The sequence below is a fragment of the Canis lupus genome, chromosome 12 (genome assembly GCF_011100685.1).
Source record: "Canis lupus familiaris isolate Mischka breed German Shepherd chromosome 12, alternate assembly UU_Cfam_GSD_1.0, whole genome shotgun sequence".
NCBI classification, from domain to species: domain Eukaryota; kingdom Metazoa; phylum Chordata; class Mammalia; order Carnivora; family Canidae; genus Canis; species Canis lupus.
In genome coordinates, this window is record NC_049233.1 from 30197512 (window position 1) to 30214513 (window position 17002).

Here is a 17002-nt window from a genome sequence, read left to right on the forward strand (position 1 = left end):
ATCAGGGTGCAGGTATCCTGGCATTTCATTGCATCTGCATCTTTGGGGTAAATCCCCAACAGTGCAATTGCTGGGTCGTCGGGCAAGTCTATTTTTAACTCTTTGAGGAACCTCCACACAGTTTTCTTAGTGGCTGCACCAGTTCACATTCCCACCAATGATGTAAGAGGGTTCCCCTTTCTCCACATCCTCTCCAACATTCGTGGTTTCCTGCCTTGTTAATTTTCCCCATTCTTACTGGTGTGAGGTGGTATCTCATTGTGGTTTTGATTTGTATTTCCCTGATGGCAAGTGATGCAGAGCATTTTCTCATATGCGTGTTGGCCATGTCTATGTCTTCCTCTGTGAGATTTCTGTTCATGTCTTTTGCCCATTTCATGATTGGATTGTTTGTTTCTTTGCTGTTGAGTTTAATAAGTTCTTTATAAATCTTGGAAACTAGCCCTTTATCTGATATGTCGTCGATACGTCAATAAATGGTGCTGGGAAAATTGGACATCCACATGCAGAAGAATGAAACTAGACCACTCTCTTTCACCATACACAAAGATAAACTCAAAATGGATGAAAGATCTAAATGTGAGACAATATTCCATCAAAATCCTAGAGGAGAACACAGGCAACACCCTTTTTGAACTCGGCTACAGTAACTTCTTGCAAGATACATCCACGAAGGCAAATGAAACGAAAGCAAAAATGAACTATTGGGACTTCATCAAGATAAGAAGCTTTTGCACAGCAAAGGAGACAGTCAACAAAACTAAATACAACCTACAGAATGGGAGAAGATATTTGCAAATGACGTATCATATACAGAACTTTAAAACTGGGATGGCTGTTTAGAGTTGTCCCAACTTGAGGCAAGGCTGCTGACCTTTGAATTCCTGTATTACTGGGTGCTGGCTGACTTCTGGGTGGGGTTGTAACTTCGCATTAGGTAGATTCCTTTGGCCAAAGCAATTCCCACAGACAGTTGAGGTGTAATCCATCAGAACCCAAAATTTCCAGCAGCTATGGAATGAGTATCTTCCCTGAAGAAGGTATTAGGCAGAATGCTGCAGGATCCTCTGCAGAAAATATGTGTTAGAAAGTGATAAATCTTTCAGAGAGAAATGAAGCAGGGCAAAAAGTCTCTTGTGACTGGAAGGATCAGGCTGTGGTGGAATGGTGGAACGTGGTTCAGTTGCAAAATGATTTTGAGACATATGCACTCTTTGAAGGGGAGGCTTTAAGGATGATTTTTTTCTCGAGGAGAGACTAGCATAATGTTAAGCAGCACAGGGAGTTTCAAGTACAGAAGCTAACCCCTACTCTATAATTTGTATCACAATGCTCATGATTAGTTAAAGAAGTGTGACCTAAAGAAATACCCAAGGCACATCTTCTTAAATTGGACATGGAATCTCTTTTTGTAATTTTTGTAACAGGATTTCTGAAAGAGGTCTGCACTTCTGTGTGCCTAACTCAATACTTGCCTCGTTTTCTGATGAGTTTTCCTAAGAATCTTTATGAAGAGGAAGTTAGCATAAATGTAGTCAAAAACACACTTTTGGAATTACACTTGTTTTGAATTCCAAATCTCCAGCGTGACATTGAGAAGAAGCTTAAACCCTTAAGCCTCAACTGTTTTCTTTGTAAGTAGTGACAGTGCTCATTTCACTGTCTTAGTTCTTAATGATAAAACAAGAACAAGTACTTAAAGTGCTTAGTCCAGTACATCACACAGACTAAGCATTGAATAAACTATATATTTGAAGCAATAGTAGTGATTCAAGTAGGAACAGCTCTAGCAATAGCAACAAGATTGCCTGATTCAGTGTAAGCAAGCTCTTTGAGCAAACCCCACTGTTTCTGTGTGTGGATGAATTTACCAAAGCAGAACTGCAGTAAACTGATGAACTATATATATTTTTAAAATTTCACCTGATGCTAAACTACACAGTGCTACCAATGGCCATGTTTAATTTTTTTATACTCATTTCTATGAGCTCAGTAGATTCTTAGTTACAGATGCATGTTTGCAAATCAGCTAATGTAATTATTGAATGTAGTTGTAACCTATACTTGATGAAACCTAACAAAATGTAGCACAGGTTATATGAAATTCAAAAAACAACTATACATATGGAAGATATTAGGGAACAAATTTCAAATGTGAGCAGGACAGGTGATGCATGTGTGTTACCATGACAACCTTGGAAGAAGACTTTATTTCAGTGCTTATCACCACACCAAAGAAAATTCCCTTTCTCGGCTGACAATCCTGTGATAGAGGCACCCACAGAGCCTATCATTTGAATTTAAGGACTCAGAAAAAAATTTGATTTTGCTTTCTCTGGTGAAATTCCTACCTTATTACCTGAAGAGAAATAAAGTGGTTCTTATGAATGATTTATTTTGAACAAGTCACTGCAATCTAAATGAAATAATCTTTGTAAAATGAAGAGACCCTGGGCAGTAATCTGTTGAAGCAAAAAATAGCAAATGTAAGTAGGCCCTTTTTCTATAGTCCATCAGGGACAAAAGAACAAACAATCGATTCTAAAAGAAATCTTTACATTGCAGGACACCTAAAAACTGTGAAGCCAAGTGAAATGTATCTTGTACAGTTAATGAACTGTATTTGATGAATTCTATGTAAATTTTTAATTATAATATTAGATTGTATTCCCTCTCCTAGGCCCTAGAAAAATCATTCCCTAATCTTTAGTCATTTTGCTTTTCTCTAAACTAGTCAGAAAATAGAGCAATTTAACTCTCTCTGAAGGTTACTCTAAAATCAGTATATAAGTTCCCTTTGGCCATAGGTCACATATTAATTATTTTTAAATCATGCTCAGGATATAGTAGATGTTCAAAACGTATCTACATAATATTTGAGGCTAGACATCTAGAACAACTCAATATTTGTAGTATTGGAATGAATGCTAAACAAAATGCTATATAAGGACTTGTTATTGAAAACTATGCTTTTATCTATATAATATTTATATTTGTACCCATCCCTGTCCTGATGATATTTTCTGTACAATAAAGCAAAAGCATATTCCCAAAATAAATTGTGGGCACAAGACTTTTATACTTAAAGGTTTTTAGGATATGGAAGAGAATTATAATTATATCTCTAGGTTGATATAATCAAGAGTTGAGCAGTTATAGATCTCTCACCTGACAACATCCTTAAAGATCTGGAAAGTTTGTTCTTGCAATCATTTGGGAATTATATCCACAGAGCAAGAAAACCTGACTTGATTCTAAAAAGGAATCATTTTGGATTCAGGTCAAAGATAGACCATTGATGTAGTGGCAAACATTCAACAAAGAAAACATTTTAGGAAGGAAAGAAGACATTTCATACTTATTGTTCTGATATATTTGTGTACATGATGTCACACAAGTATATGATAGTGGATCACAGCATCTGATGAATAGATGTCTGAATGAATTTCTCTGATCCAAACTCTCTCCCCATTCCTAGCACTAAGGTGCAGCTATTTAGTTACCCAGATATGACTATCTTTTATCCTACATATATTCTTGCTAACTAAGCTTAAAATTTTAGATGGCAAGTTTTACACGTTCAATTCTAAAGATGTGTGTGTACTCTCTAACAAATCCTGGCTATCCAGAGTTTTGGGTTCCTTCAGCACATTATATGTAAAAATGAAGAACTTAATAAAAAAAATGAAGAACTTATATATTTAGTCATGTGCTGTCCATGTAGAACTGATGTACATCAGTCTAATCTTGGAGAATTTGCTTCCTACTTTTTTTTCTCTGTCAAAATTACAGAAATATTAGGGATGATTTTAAAGTTCCAGATTATATATTCCAGTTTTGATGTCAATTAAACATGTAGTTAAGTTCCTAAAAGATAATATTATTAAAGGAGATGTTTTCAAGTTTTTTAAAAAACTTGCTTCAGAGTACTTAAAAAGCATGTTTTCCCACAACTGTTTGAATAAGTACATTTATATCTATCGTGTGTAAGTTTTCTTTTTTTTTTTTTTTTTTTTTGTGTGTGTGTGTGTGTGTAAGGTTTCTTATGCTAACTTCCATATTGCCTTTTCTAGTATATGTCTTCCATTCAGTCTTCTTCAAGAAGATACTTAGGAAGTGGGCAGAAAGTAGGTTTGTTCAAAGAAAGAAATGAAATTGCCGGGCAGGCCCACTGAAACCACAGCCAACCTGGAAGAATGCTCTGGGACAAGAATTGCCCATCAGGGTCATCCTGTACCAGCCTGAAAAAGACAGACTTTTAAACCTCTACATTGCTCAGTAGTAGGATGTGGGATGTCCCAGAAAGACATGACTTTAGATGAGGGGACTCTGCTGACCACACTACCTGCAACTGACAGAATATGCTTGCTTGCTTTCTTTCTTTCTTTCTTTCTTTCTTTCTTTCTTTCTTTCTCTTTCTTTCTTTTTTAAGATTTTATTTACTTACTCATGAGCAAGAGGTAGAGAGAGAGAGAGAGAGAGAAAGAAAGAATGAGGCAGAGACACAGGCAGAGGGAGAAGCAGGCTCCATGCAGGGAGCCCAAGGTGGGACTCGATTCCGGGTCTCCAGGATCAGGCCCTGGACTGAAGGGGGCGCTGAACCACTGGGCCACCCGGGCTGCCCCCAGAATGTCCTTTCTTGATGAAGGAGCTAAGAGGCACATTTTCATGTCTACCACACTGTACCGTTTTCATGGACTCTACCTCTATATACATATGCAAAGATAAGCAACTCATGCTGTTTGGTGGACCTTTCCTTATATGGGTGTCTTCACCTCAGATGTCATGTTTACCTGTCTCAAAAGTTCACCAGATAGTATAACCCAGACACTCATCATAAATGACCTGATTTTTGCTGCCTGCCCTTCTGCGATTGTGTTTGATAAGCTTGTACACCTACAGTCACAATAAAGTAAGGAGTAATCTAAGTAAATGCTTCTTTTCTGGGTCTCACACATACTCTTCCTTCCCTCAGTGTTTAACAGCATCTCCACTTATCCCAATGACCAGAGACAATTATCCATGATATGATAATTACTTCTTTCTTCCGGTTTCTTTGATACTAGGAGCTAAAAGTACCAGGAAGCATCTGTAGCTCATAATTCACTGATATGTTTTCTATAACCTTTACCTGAGGTGTACATTTTTTTGGGAATTTGAATATCTAACCCTATAGATCTCAGAGTTGTAGGAACAGGAAGTACATTGTCTCCTAGTGGGTCACAGGAAACAATAATAAGTAGAACTATTCCTGCTTCTACTACTGATGTGATGGTTTATTTTATGTGTCAATTTGGTTGGGCCATGGTGTCCAAATATGGGATCAAATATACTGGATTTTTCTGAGAGTGTTTTTAGAGAAGATTAACATCTAAATTGATGGACTTTGGGCAACCCCGGGTGGCTCAGCGGTTTAGCGCTGCCTTCAGCCCAGGGCCTGATCCCGGAGACCCGGAATTGACTTCCTGCATGGAGCCCGCTTCTTCCTCTGCCTGTGTCTCTGCCTCTCTCTCTCTGTGTCTCTCATGAATAAATAAATAAAATATTTTTAAAAACAAATAAATAAATAAATTGATGGACTTTGAGTAAAACAGATTATCCTCCATAATTTGGGTGACCCTCATTCAATCAGTTGAAGTCCTGAATAGAACAAATGACTGTCCTACCCCTAGCAAAAATAATTCAATCAAAGGACAGTTTGCAAACTTGAACTGCAATGTTCGTTTCACCCTGGATATCCAGCCTATCAGCACACACTGCAGATTTTTGGCTTTCTAGCTTCTATAATTGCATGGGCTATGAGCTAATATCTCAAAATAAATCACTCTTTACATACACACACACACACATTTTTCTTTTTTTAATGATTAATTCTTCTATGAATAGTATTTTAAAAATTTCTTAATGCATCTATGCAAGTATTTCTCTGTGATATATACTTAAGAATGAAACTGCTGGGTCATATTTTATAAGAGAATTAAAATTTCAAAAGACAGAAGAAGTTGCATTATTTTAGCCCACTCATGGGCTAAGGCCGAATGCTTTATATTGTAATGTGACATATGAAAAATTAATGAATTAGGCAACTACCCTTAAAATTAAATAATGTTGAAGAAATAAAATAATAGACATAAGAGTGGAATATAAAGTAATGGAAAACAAATATAAAATATAGAGATCAACAAAGTCAGAAGTTAATTTACTGAATAAAATAACCAAATAAATAAACATAGATTAATTATAACCCAAAGCGGGGGTGGGGGGTGGGGGGAGAAACACTTTCACAAACAGCAATTGCAACCATAAAAATCCGGAATTTAAAACAGGTACAGCTGGATTTGCTAGAAACTTTATCCTAACAAATTTAACTTTTGTATTAAAACTTTCAAAAGGATAAATTTGTTTAACTTTTCAAATTTGATAATATGTGCTTACCAAATACCTGCAAGTAAACTTGTCTGTGAGTCTTTAGAAGCCACCGATTAATGTCAGAAAAAAGACAAGACATCTAATATTTAAGTTTCATTCAACAATGTACTAGAAGTTCTAAATAGAGCAATAGGGCTGGGAAAGAGATATAAAACTTAAGAAAAATAAAAGAAGACTAAAAATTGTTTTTTCCACAGATTATGATTGTCTACATACATGTAAGCTCCACAAAAATCTACAAATATGCTAAAGAATTAGCAATGGTTTGGGCACCTGGGTGGCTCAATGGTTGAGTGTCTGCCTTCAGCTCAGGTCATGATCCCGGGGTCCTGGGATTGAATCCTGCATCAGGCTCCTCGCCAGGAGTCTGCTTTTCCCTTTGCCTATGTCTCTGCCTCTCTCTGTGGGTCTCTCATTAATAAATAAATAAAATATTTTTAAAAATGGCTCACAAGAAAAAGAACTTAACAAGGGTATTTAGTAAGCTTTCTAGATAAAATATAAAGTTTAATTTGCACAATGAGATGAGTAGAAAACATAAAATAAAATTTAATGAGAAGTGATATCTATAGTAGTAATAGAGTTAACAGATTTCTATATATAATCCAACCAATTATGTGCAAGAGCCTTATTTTTAACTTACTAAATTTTATTAAATATCATTGAAACTATAAATACATGGAAATACATGCTATGTGAGATTTATTTTTTTTTTTTTTTTTTTTTTGCTATGTGAGATTTAATAGTGAATAGAAATAAATTCTCCTCAAATCGATCTATAGAGTCAATGAAGTTCCAATAATAACTTCATGAAAATTAAAATTTCCCTCTAAAACGTTTTAGGAGAAGTAAAAGTTAAAATATATTTAGTAAACACTTTAAAAAAGAACTAGACATGGATAATTACCTTCCCAGATATTAAGATTCATTATAGATTAATAGTAATTAAGCCAGTGTTATTTAATTGCATGTAGAGGTAAACTGAACAATAGAATATAGCATAGGAACAGGACCATATGCATAAAAAATATGAGAATTCTCCCACTGAAGTTCCATTTTTAAAAAAAGAACAGGGCAGCCCGGGTGGCTCAGGGTTTAGCACCACCTTCGGTCTAGGGCGTGATTCCAGAGATCCAGGATGGAGTCCCACGTCAGGCTCCCTGCATGGAGCCTGCTTCTCCTTCTGCCTGTGTCTCTGCCTCTCTCTCTGTGTGTCTCTATGAATAAATAAATATAATCTTTTAAAAAAAAGCAAAAAAACAAAAAAAAGCAATATGATACTTTTGTCCTTATCAACAGAAAAAAAAAAACTGAAAATACATCACAATTTTAACCCTCACAAAATACTATTTCCAAATGAATTGCATACTAACATTAAAATTTTAATACTTCAAATAGAGAATATAAGAGTATATATTTTCTTATTCCATGGAATGAAAATATTTTTAAAAATGCATAAACATAAGCATAGATAGATAATTTGGAATACATTAAAATAATTTCTGTTCATCAAAAAACACCATACATGGAGAGACAAAATAAGCTCAAGATATATGTAATGTGTGTAAACAACAAGCATAAACAAACAGGAGACAATGTTTTTATCACAAGGAATTTAAATGGGAGTACTGATTTGAATTATTAAGAAAAATGAACAACAATAGAAAAATGGGAAAGAGACATAAAGTGGAACATCACTGATAAATGAATGACAAAATATTAAGTGATTTTTCAACCTTAATAATTATCAGGAAAACATTAATGCAAAATGAAATTCTGTACCCACTAATAATGTATAGATTAGGAAATCAAGTAATACCAAGGGTTGGCTAGTGTTGAACAAAGAAAAACATAAAACTATGGGGAATATAAATTAACTCAATCAATTTGAGAACCAATTTGGCATTACCTAATAAAGATGAACATGATATAGTACATCCTCTGCCAAAATTATCACCCTAGAGAACATCTTTCACATGCACCCAGGAAGAATTTATAAGGTTTTAAGGGCTTGTTACAATGGATTAACCAAGTTAGTATTTGTAAAACATTTACTAAAACAATGGTTGACACAAAGTAATAGTATACATTATTTAAAACATAAGTATAAGAATTTGAGAATCCACAAGCCCACCACTAGTAAAACTCATATGTTGTAGTATATGTATACAAGACTACAGTGGAAATGAATGAACTGTAAGTGTATACTTAAACATGGATAAATCTCAGAAAATATTTTTTAGTGGATGCAGTTTGAAGAAGTACATTCAAAACATGAATTCTCTTACAAAATATTTGTTAACAGAAAAACTAATTGGTATATCACTTAAGATTATATACTGCAAAACTGTAAAGTGAAGGATGAGAAAAACTCACATTAAATTGGGACTGTGGTTACTTATAACAGGATAAAGGAGGGACGTCAGAGTTCCTACAAGTAGTAATTTTCATACTACCTATGAAATTGAGTGATATCTAATGGGAGTTAATTTGATTACTAATATTTATAAAATTTTATATATATACAATCATTTTGAGTTGTTTTTCAAAACAGAAGTATGTTTAAATATTAGAGAGGGACTTTTGGTGTATGTTTTCATACATAAGGAATTTGGAAGTTGTCACCGTCCTAACAACCAGTAAAATGCTGTATAGACTGAAAAATCAACAACTCTTCTGGGCTTCACAAAAGAGGGAGGAACACAGGGCAAACCTCTGCCCCCAAGATCAGACAGGCAGACAGGCAAATATAAGAAGTTGTGGCTTACTGGATCAGAGACCCAGGAGTAGAAAGCGCTCTAGGAACCAGATAAGAATAGGATAGGTTTCCTGTATAGGAAAACCTAGGCTGCAATGAACAAAATGCTGGAGGCTCAACGTGGACAGCTCAGAGAGTTAAAATTTCTAAAGAGGTCTAATCATAGGGGTGCCCCACAATATTGTGAGATCTACCTCCAGGGACTCAACCTTGCCCCCCAGTAAATCTCAGGGGAAAATCCCCTCATGCTTCCTGTAGGGAGAGAGGAAAATGAACCATTCTGAAATGTGATAGAGCACTCTAGCCATTCTGTCCTAAGGGAGAATAAAAAAAAAAAAAAAAACAGAAAATTTTGTGAAGTTCATAGTCCAAAGGCATGGGCTCGCTAAAAGAAGATGCCTAACTATAAGATCATAAAACACTTCCTCTCCCCTGACAGTTCCCCACTACATTGTTAGTGGCTTGCTTATAGCAATTCCTTATACCTGACACATGTTGTCTGGCTGTCAAGAAAACAATTACAAGGTGTACCAAAAGGCAAAAGAAAGCATAATTTGAAGAGATAGAGTAAGCATCAAAACTAGACATGGCAGTGATGTCTAAATTATCAAACTAAGAATTACAGTAAGTAACAATGATTAATATGCTAATGGCTTTAATAGGTAAAGTAAGCAGTATGCAAGAAAAAGTGGAAAATATAGGCAGAGAGAAAAATTCTAAGAAAGAAGTAAAATAAAATGTAAATGTAATCAAGACATTGTAAAAAATGAAGAATGTTTTTTATGGGCTTCTGAGTAGACTGGAAATGGCTGAGTAAAGAATCTCTGAGCTAGAAGACATATAAGTAGAATCCTTGAAACACAGAAAGAAAAGATTGGGGGGAAAAAAACAACAACACAATATCCAAGCACTGTGGGACAATTACAAGATGTGTAATGGGAATATCAGAAGAAATTATTCACAGAAGAAACATGTGATAAATGAATATACAGCACATTCTTAAAACTCTGTAAGAAAACAAAACACCCAATAAAAATAGCCAAAAAACTTTAATAACATGTCACTAAAGATATACAGATAGCAAATAAGCATGTGAAAAGGTGTTCCACATATTAAGGCATCAAAGAAATGCAAATTAAAACAATAATGCATGTAGTAAAATGGCCAGAATCTGGACTGGTGGTAAGACCAAATATGGCAAGAATGGGGAGCAATGATAATCTCATTTACTCTTGGTAGGAATGCAAAAAAAAAAAAAAAAAAAAGGTACAGCCACTTTGGAAGACTTTTTGCTGATTTCTTACAAGAATAATTACTATACTATGCTATATTATCCAGCAATCACTCTATTTGGTATTTATTTACCCAAAAGTATTTAAAAACGTGAACTCACAAAAAGGTCACTTGGGTGTTTCCAGCAACTTTATTCATAATTGCCAAAACTTGAAAATGGCCTAGATATTTTTTGGTAGGTGAACAGATAAACTGCTGTAGGTCCAGACAATGGAAATTAAGTGCTAAAAAGGAATGGGTACCAAGTCATGAAAAGACCTGGGGGAAACCTTAAATGCATATTACTAAATGAAATAAGTCAATTTGAGAAGGCTATGTACTATATGATTCTAACCAGATGATATTCTGCAAAAAGTAAAACTAGGGATAGAGTAGGATCAGTGATTTCTGGGGCTAGGGAGATGGGAGAAGGACTACGCAGAAAACAGAGGAGTTTTGAGGCGGTAAAAATACTCTGTAGGATAATATGGTGATGGATATGTTGTTACCTTATATTTGCCCAAATCCATAAAATGTACAACTCCAAGACTGAGCCCTTTTGTAATCTATCGACTTTGAGTGATTATGATGTGGCAGTGTAGGTTCATCCTTGGTAAAAATGTATTATTCTCATGAGGCGTATTGATAATGGGAGAGGAAGGGTATGTATGTGTGAAAGTTCGGAGTATAGAAATCTCTGTATTTTGTATTTTGTTGTGAATTGGACATTGCTCTAAAAAGATAAGTAAAAAAAAAAAAAAGAAAAAGAAAAACTGAAGTAGAAATTAGCCCAATTTTTAAAAAATGAGTTTTGATATTTTTAGGAACAGTAATTATTTTCATAATGATGAATAAATGATATCTTTAGGGATTGGCCATTTAATTATTTTAGTTAAATCTGTAAGTTGCCAATATATTTTTAACCAAACGTTATAAGTTGGAAATTACAGATTCACAAGTTATGAGATTGTGCACTTAACCAATTTCTTCCACGGGTGAGGTAGAAACATACATGTTAATTAAAATGTTTTCTATGTTTTAACGTAATTATTTCAGTTATTATGATTAAATAAATTAAAAGTATAACCTAAAATGATAAGAAATGGATTATTTTATTAACTAATTTTTACCAGAATATTCATACATAACATTTTTATATTATTAGAACTCATGTTGTTAAATAAATGCTGAATTGTGAGCTCTTTTTATACGAGTCCATCTGTATTTGCTAAAAAAAGCAGTAAAAGTTATTGTAATAATTCTAAAATTAAGTTGTAATTGCACTGTACTTTGAAAAAAAATTCAGGCATGAACTTTTTGATTGTTCACCTTCTAAACTGGCTCTGTGTTGTTTTGCTTTAGTTTCTTTCATTAGGTACACTATTTTATAATACACATATTGCTTCAATACAATGCTTTTCTTTGAAACTTTTCTATAAAGTTGATTGTTTCAGGTGATCAAAATCATTTTTCAGATTGAAGGGCATCAAAAAACATAATCCATAAGTGCATCTAAAAGATGCTTAATGACTACTGTTAGTGATTTAGTCAAATAAATAAATAAATATATAAGTAGCTTAGGCTGTAAGCTGAAGACCAATAACTTCAGCTGGGCTTTGCAAAGAAAAGAGTACTTTACCACCTGCTTTAAACCTTTTGTCTATCAAAAATCTCAGATATTAGAGAATGTTCTGTGAAACTACATAGCTTATTAATTAATTGATTAATTAATTTATTTATTTATCTTTGTCCCTGTAATGCACATCATCTTCTGTTCTATGAGCCTTCCCCAACTCCCCATGAAATTGAAACCATTTCATGGTAGTGGCCAGCTGGGTAGTAGTTGTACAGCTATTACATTTCCCTGATTCAATTTTCTGTCCTTGTCATCACCACCATCAGTTTGACTCAAAACCCCAACAATTTTTTTCCTACTTTACCATTTTCAGCATTAACACTGGAAGAGATTAATAAGTGCAAAGGATTATTCTGTCTCCAATCCTTCATTGAGACTTATAATTTGTTTTCATCAAATAAGAATCTACCTTCCTATAAATACTAAAAGCAAGTGTCCTGAAGAAGTTTCCTGTTTTCAGGTTGAAGTAACTTAGCAGTCAAGTTTGTCAGTCTCAGAAGTTCAGGCTGACAGTTCTTAGTCAATTGCTTTCATCTATTCTCCCCAGTGTCCTTCTTATTTATATCTGAAACCAGAAGTGTGCTAGTTGTAGTACATAGATAAAACACCAGCTTAGCCTATTTTTTCAGACTATGCAGCAATTGCCTTGAAACCCAAAGAATGGAAGAAATAAATATTTATGTTCATTCACTTGACCTATTTGTAATAGTCATTTAGAGATCCCTTTTGCCATTTAAAATGGAATTAAATATTTTTCCCTGGTAAGCAAGGGACTTTTCTGTGTCTCTGTGTATGATTGATTTGTCCAACATGCCCTATATTCCAAGTTCACTTTTCATGGTACTTGTTAGCTCAAGATCCAAAAGTACATTGTAGGCTGGATAGTCCATGAAAGGAAAATATATTCATCAATATTGCATATACTATCCAAACAGGATTTGATGCCTGAGGTCAGCAGAAGAGCTATGCTTCATATCTCTGGTTGCTAATAATAGCATCTGATCTTCCTGGATAGTCTGTGCCATATTTTCCACAGCCATTTTCTTTCTGTGCCTTGGATAACATTGTGAAACTGAGTTAATTCACAGCTACTGTTTCCTTTTTTATTCCTCAAGTCATCATATTATATAGATGAGTTTCTCCATCTCAGAAACTAAGCATTTCCACAGTTTCTCAGAAATATACTTGTCAGTCCTCATTCAATTCCTGCTTTTAAGTGTCCATCTAGTCCTATTTTAAGGGAGCAATGGCAAATATTTTTATGTTTATATCCTTAGCATTCATATTTGTACTGGAACTTTTCTGATACAAAAATTTTTATTTATATACTTAAAAAAAGACTATAGCAAGTTCAAATTGATAAGAAATAATAGATCTGGGGGGATGGTTTCAATATTGTCTGTGTTCAAATTTAGGCCCAAAGCAATCACTCCTTTTTCACTTCCTTTTTTCCCATCAGAAACATATCTCATCGTTCACTCTTCTAATAGAATGCACTATCTATATAGTTAGTCATTTTCAAAACTTTTACATTTCCTATGATATCATCCTTTTGTGATGGCCATCAATTAATAAGCATTCAATAAATTTTTGCTGAGCCTTATTTAATAAATTAAGTTAAATCTCGATAGACATAACTAAACATTTATCCATTTTTTTCTGTCTTAAAAGAAATATGCTTATTCACATAAAGAAAATGCAAAATTGCAGTGTTCTTCCTTTGCTCAGTAGTAAATTCTGGCACTGATTTTCATCTTCCCATCCTTGTCTAGTACTAAGAAAAATAATGGGATAAAATATTTCACAGGGCAGACTTTGTATTTTCTTAAATACAAAGAAGAAGAAAGAAAAAGAAAGAAAGAAGAAAGGAAGAAGGAAGAAAGAAAGAAAGAAAGAAAGAAAGAAAGAAAGAAAGAAAGAAAGAAAGAAAGAAGAAAGAAAGAAAGGAAGAAAGAAGAAAGAAAGAAAGAAAGAAAGAAAGAAAGAAAGAAAGAAAGAAAGAAAGAAAGAAAGAAAGACTAGGCCTTATTCAGTTATAAAAACAAACCAGACTTATTTCTGCTTCAGAAACTGTACTAGCTTTTGCCTTAGAATTAGGGATAAAAATACCTGACTTCCTATTATGGGATATGAACCTCAATGTTATTTCCTTGGAGAGATCTTGACAGTGTGCTTAACAAGTGTATATGAAAAAATTATTTGTTTTTATCTCCACCATATAACAAGGTTTAATTTTAATTCTATTATTTTACTCCCAAGAATGTCAGTCTCTAAGAGTAGAGACCCCGGTATTGTGTTTCAAGACTAGAGTAGTGTCTACTCCAAGGACGCACCCAAAAAGTTTGTATAAAGAATGAATGAGGTTCATCTCCTTCATATATAAAATGAAGATAAAACAGTAGCTTGTAAGTACTTCATGAATATTGAATGCAAATGATATTTAAGTGATATATATATAAAATATCTATGTACATATATGCAATTGTAATGTGTATATATACATACACATATATATGTATACACAAATTTACTATCTAGCAATCTATCTATCTTTGTTTAAATGGTCTACCCTAGAAGGCTTGTTTTATTTCAAGAAATATATTCTTTTTTCCATAATCTGAAAATTATTTACTATGGGACCAGCTTGGCATTTCACTTTCTGAGTCTTGGTATATTTATCTCTAAATGGTATCTACTTTCTAGTTTGTTATGAGGCTCATATGGGATAATGTATATAAAGTGCTTTGCCTGTAGGTGATAAAAACAAATTCAAGCCACCATCAACGGTAATTTTTACCATTAAACAATTATTATAAAGTAATAAAAAATTGTATGACGCAGACTTTGCTTTAAATTATTTCTTCAGATAAGCTACTGAATAGCATAGTTATTTTCTTGTACAAAACATGCATTGGAGATTGGACACTTTACATATCCAGAATCAGATATTAAAACAAATCTTGAATGGGATTCTCAAAAATTAAAAATTCCAGTTTAACTGCCAATGAGTAAGATTCATGGCCAGGTTTGGCTTTAGAATTTTCTCTGGTTTAACAAATATAGAAGCTATTAAGAGTGAAAAATACTTTAGGCCTAATTCTCAGAAATATTTATTTATTCTGAATCAGACAGTCTTTTAAGCATATTGAGTGTAGGAAACACCTAATTTACATAAACTTCCAGTTTGGGTCGTATTATAAATTAGCATAGTTTCTATTGCTAAGAAGTAGTGGTTTCTATATACAGATTTGCTAAAAGGCTAAAAAGGGTATGCTAATTTTTTATATGACTGTCTGATGCTTTGTTTTCTATTTGCCCCATGATAAGTTTGATCACATTTTCTCATTTCAGGTATTATAATCTAGCGCTCTCTCTCTCTCTCTCTCTCTATATATATATATATATGCTATACATCTACCACCTATCTACCTGGGAATCATCTAATTTCTTTAAGCACTAGAAGAAATATAGTGTACTTTATCAGTATACAGACTACAATCATATTTAAAAGCTATATAATTATTGTCAAGTTACTTCATATTTTCTGATTTCACTTCCTTCCTCTGCATAATGAGCATACTATTGGTAGCCACCTCAGTGGATCATGGTGAGGCTTCAATGAGCTAATATATGCATTCCACTTAGAAAAATATCTGGCACAAAGTAAGTGCTATATGTGTTGGCTATTATTATTTAGAAATAAATTTTGAACAATGTTTTCTGATTATACTAAGTATGGTAAATAGATCACCTAAAAGATGATGGAACTATGCTTTATACTATTAAATTTATAATGAATGGGTCATTGATTTGAGTAGTGATTCTGAAAATGTGGTGTGCCAAATGATCTTCAGAGATGTTGATTAAAATTTAGAAATTCACACTTGTCCTTAAAAAGGTTGAATTGCAGTCTGGGTAAAGTCAAGTCTTCTGTAGTTTAAACAAGACCAGCAGATAATTCCAATATAAAATGCATGGAGCCAACATAGAGAATAATTGGCAACAACAAAATGATGGACTTCTACTAAGCATGATCTTTGGGGATCTCAAAATCTCCTCAAGGATTTATATAATCACCATCATACCTATAATTAAAGTAGGTTTGTCATATCAGGTGCAGAGAGATTTATTTTCTTTACAGTTCTGTGCACTCACAAAGGAGAAAGAAATCAATTTTAGTGGCATTAGAAAAGGCTTCTAATTGGAGATGAAACTTGAAGAATAAATGATATTTTAATTAGTCAGTAAATTAATCAGTGAAGGAAAGGAAATGGTGAGACAATAGGGAAGATAGAAAAGGGTTCATTGTGAACATGATGGTATAAATATACAGCTGACTCTTGCAATAGAAGATCCACCTACATACAGATTTTCTCAATAAATACAGTACAGTACTATAAATGTATCTTCTATTCCTTATGATTTTCAATAACATTTTCTTCTTTGTACCTTACATTATTGTGAGAATACAGTATGTAAACCTATTTAAATATGTGTTTATTGTTTATGTTATCAGTAAGGCTTCCAGTCAACAGAAAGCTATTAGTGCTTATTTTTTTGGGACAGTAAAAAGTTATACATGGATTTTGGATTGGATGGGGGGCAGCACCTCTAATCCCTATGTTGTTCAAGAGACATATGTACAACATATGAGGTCTTAATTTTTTCTGTGTATTATGATATTTACGCAACCACAAAAAGAATCTTCTTGGCTGAGGAGAGACCACCCCTCCTGAGCCAGCCAATTCTTAAAGAAAGCAAAAGACTGAGCCAGAAATGTACCTTTGACTAACTAATTCAGACTCATACCCAGCCTAATTCAGACTCATACCCAGCCCATACACCCCAGGAGGGAATATTTCTCTGACTTAATCATCTCAAGGTCGTGTACCAGGCAACTAAGGACC